Source organism: Gorilla gorilla, chromosome 4 (assembly GCF_029281585.2).
Source record: "Gorilla gorilla gorilla isolate KB3781 chromosome 4, NHGRI_mGorGor1-v2.1_pri, whole genome shotgun sequence".
Classification (NCBI taxonomy): Eukaryota; Metazoa; Chordata; class Mammalia; order Primates; family Hominidae; genus Gorilla; species Gorilla gorilla.
This window is the reverse complement of record NC_073228.2, coordinates 136,092,637-136,096,513: the sequence shown is the minus strand read 5'-3', so window position 1 is coordinate 136,096,513 and position 3,877 is coordinate 136,092,637.

Below are 3,877 nucleotides of genomic sequence, written 5' to 3'. Positions count from 1 at the left end.
GAAAACCCACACCTCTTTAACTTTGGAACTTTCAGAGCTCACCTGAACCAACCAATCAGAGCCCACCTCCCTTACTGCTCAGTTGTATCAACCAATCAGAACTGTGTTTCCATCTCATTTGTATCAGTGCACCTGATTGGGAACCAGGGCAGGAACTTTTGCTATAAAGCTAGAACCCTTCCTTTGTTCTTTGGACCACACCTTCCTTTTACACTGAAGGCTCTGTTGGACTCCCTAGTTTGCAAACTATTCACTGGAATAAAGTCTCTTTCTTCCAGAGAACTTTTGTTCACATTTGTAATATAAAATCATGATGTTTGTATCCTCTAAAACGGATTTGCAAATTTTTCTTCGGGCAGCCTTACCCAAATTTCAAAATGGTCCTGAGAATTTTTTTAAAACAATACCAGTCACAGTGTGATACAGTTTGGATCTGTGTCCCCACCAAATCTCATGTCAAATTGTAATCTTCAGCGTTGGTCATGGGGCCTGGTAGTCGGTGATTAGATCATATAATGGAGGTGGTCCTTCATGAATGGTTTAGCACTATCCCCTTGGTGCTGTTCTCTTGATAGTGAGTTATTGTGAGATCCGGTTGTTTAAAAGTGTGTATACACTTTGGGAGGCTGAGGCAGGCGGATCGCTTTGAGCTCAGGAGTTCAAGACCAGCCTAGGCAATATGGTGAATCCTCATCCCTACAAAAACTACAAAAATTAACTGGGCATAGTGGCTCACTCCTGTAGTCCCAGCTACTCAGGAGGCTGAGGTTGGAGAATTGCCTGAGCCCGGGAAGTGGAGGCTGCAGTGAGCCGAGACTGTGTCACTGCACACCAGCCTGGGTGACAGAGACCTGTCTCAAAAAGAAAATGTAGCACCTCCTCTCTCTCTCTCTCTCTGTCTCTCTCGCTGTCTCGTTCTCTTGCTCTTGCTCCTTCTCCAGCCATGTAAGATGTGCTTGCTTCCCCTTTGCCTTTAGCCATGATTCATAGTTTCCTGAGGCCTCTCCAGAAATGGAAGCCACTACACTTCCTGTACAGCCTGTAGAACCATGAGCCAATAAACCTCTTTTCTTTATAAATTACCCATTTTCAGGTATTTCTTTATGGCAATGCAAGAACAGACCAATGCACCATGGTATCCTGCAAAATCCTGAAGTTAATTAAGAATTATTTAAGAGGCGCGGTGGCTCACGCCTGTATCCCAGCACTTTGGGAGGGTGAGGTGGGCGGATCAGGAGGTCAGGAGATTGAGACCATCCTGGCTAACGTGGTGAAACCCCGTCTCTACTAAAAATACAAAAAATTAGCCGGGCGTAGTGGCGGGCGCCTGTAGTCCCAGCTACTCAGGAGCCTGAGGCAGGAGAATGGCGTGAACCCGGGAGGCGGAGCTTGCAGTGAGCCGAGATTGCGCCACTGCACTCCAGCCTGGGCGACAGAGCGAGACTCCGTCTAAAAAAAAAAACATTATTTAAGATCGTCACTTAAGAAGAGTAGATTTTGACAATTTTATTGATCAGTTTACTTCCATTAAAGTCGTTGGTATAAAATATTTAAACAATATGAGTTTTAATATACCAACTTTCAATATTGTCAACCAATTTAATGTGTAAAAATGAACAAAAACACGAAAACGTACATAAGAAGCATACATTTTTCATTTTGCCTCAGGCTTCAATATAGTTTGGCACAGCACTGCTCTTAAGTTTCCAAACTTGGCATTTTGACTCCAATATTAGATTTGCCAGATTCAGCAAATGAAAATACAAGTAACACCCAGTTTAACTTTAGATAAATAACACATAATTTTTGCATAGGATATATGCCTACTAAAAAGTTTGTTGCTTATCTGAAATTTAACTGGGCATTTTGTATAATATCTGGTAATTCTAAAAATAATTATCTTACATGGTCGAAAAAGCTGCCTGCTTCTTAGTACAATGTAACTGTTGCACCAACACCGTCTTGCCTGTTTGATTGCTGGTTATGTGGATGACTGAAGCGCACACACGGGGAGTCATATGGCTTCTGTGTCACACGTCCAGCCTGTAGGTATGTCCAGTCCTTACCAGGTCTAGGAGAACACAGCAGCCTCACTCCATCCGAGGGCAGAGGAGCGAGCATATTCCCCACTGCCATGACCCTCTCCCCAGCTCCCTCTGCTTCAGTCACACTGACGGCCCCAGTACATTCGTGCTTGTTGGTCCTTCTGCCTGGAAGGTACCTATACCTAGTAGTTTCTACCCTCATTCCTTTCAAGACTGGTCAAAGATTACCTTATCCAAAAGAGTTCTTCTTGTTTCACTGCTGTGCTGCTCGGGCTGGTCTGGAATTCCTGGCCTCAAGCAATCTTCCCAAGAGGTTCCTCCTTTCCTCCCTCCCTCCCTCCCTCCTTCCTTCCTTCCCTTTCTTTCGACAGTCTTGCTTTGTTGCCCAGGCTGGAGTGCATGGGCGTAGTCTCGGCTCACTGCAATCCACTCCAAGAGGCCTTCATGACTACTACGAAGGATTTACGTTCTCATTCTCTTCCTCCTTAGCCTGTTTTCTTTCTTTTTTCTTTTTCTTTTTCTTCTTTTTTTCTTTTTGAGATGGAGTCTTGCTCTGTAGCCCAGGCTGGAGTGCAATGGTGCGATCTCTGCTCACTGCAACCTCCGTCCCCTGGGTTCAAGCGATTCTCCTGCCTTAGCCTCCCGAGTAGCTTGGATTACAGGTGTGCATCACCACGCCCGACTAATTTTTGTATTTTTAGTAGAGACAGCGTTCCACCATGTTGGCCAGGCTGCTTTCCAACCCCTGACCTCAAGTTATCCGCCCGCCTCTGCCTCCCAAAGTGCTGGGATTACAGGCGTGAGCTACCACGCCCAGCCCTGTTTTATTTTTCTTTAGAGCACTTATCACTGAGGTAAAAGGTGGGACTTGACTCCAGAGGCAGGCGTCGGACACCGGACCAGATTGAGGACTGGCTAAAACAGGGCCAGGGCCAAAGTAGCTTTCAATCAGACAGCCCAACAGGTGCTACGTCGGTTTGCAGTTGCTATGACAACACCCTGGCGTTAGGGCCCCTTTCCATGGTAATGACCCAATGACCCCAAAGTTACTACTCCTTCTCTGGAAATGTCTGCATAAACCTCCCCTTAATCTACATGTAATTAAAAGTAGTAATAAACATGACTGCAAAACTGCCCTGAGCTGCTACCCACTGTCAATGGGGTAGCCCTGCTCTGCCTCTTCAAGAAAGCTGTTTTCTTCTACCTCTGGCTTGCCCTTGAATTCTTTCCTGGGCAAAGCCAAGAACTCTCGTGGGCTAAGCTCCACTTTGGGGCTCACCTGCCCCACATCACTACCACCCGTTAAGGGATTTAATTTGTTCGTGGTCTGTCTCCCCCATGGTATAGAAGGTCCTTGAAGGAAAGAACTTTGCTTTTCCACTTCTCTATCCCCAGTGCCCAGAATGGGCCTTTGGAAAGCATCGAGCAGCCTCTCTTGCTCAGTGGGCACTGAAATGGCACTCGGAGCTCAGTACCCAGATAAAGGACACCCCCCAGATAAAGGACAGCACCCCTTCCCCCGCGCAGGCCTCGGGAAAGGGCGAGGCCGTGCGAGGCCACAGGAAGGGGCGTGGCCTCTGAGGACCTGGGGGCGGGGTCTGGCAGGGCCAGAGGTTTCTGGAAAGGCCTTTGACCTGTGGGCGTGTTCCTAGAGGTTAGGTGGTGAGAATGGCGGGGTCAGCGGACAGCAGTGGGGCTACAGGCTGTGTCTGTGGCTGCCCTGGCTTAGGGCTCTGGCTGGCCCCTCCTTTCGGACCTGGTCTGGCAGAGCAGCCCCGCAGGACCAGCTCGCAAGGCTCCTGGGGCCAGTGGGGCTCTGTCCTGTGAGGCGG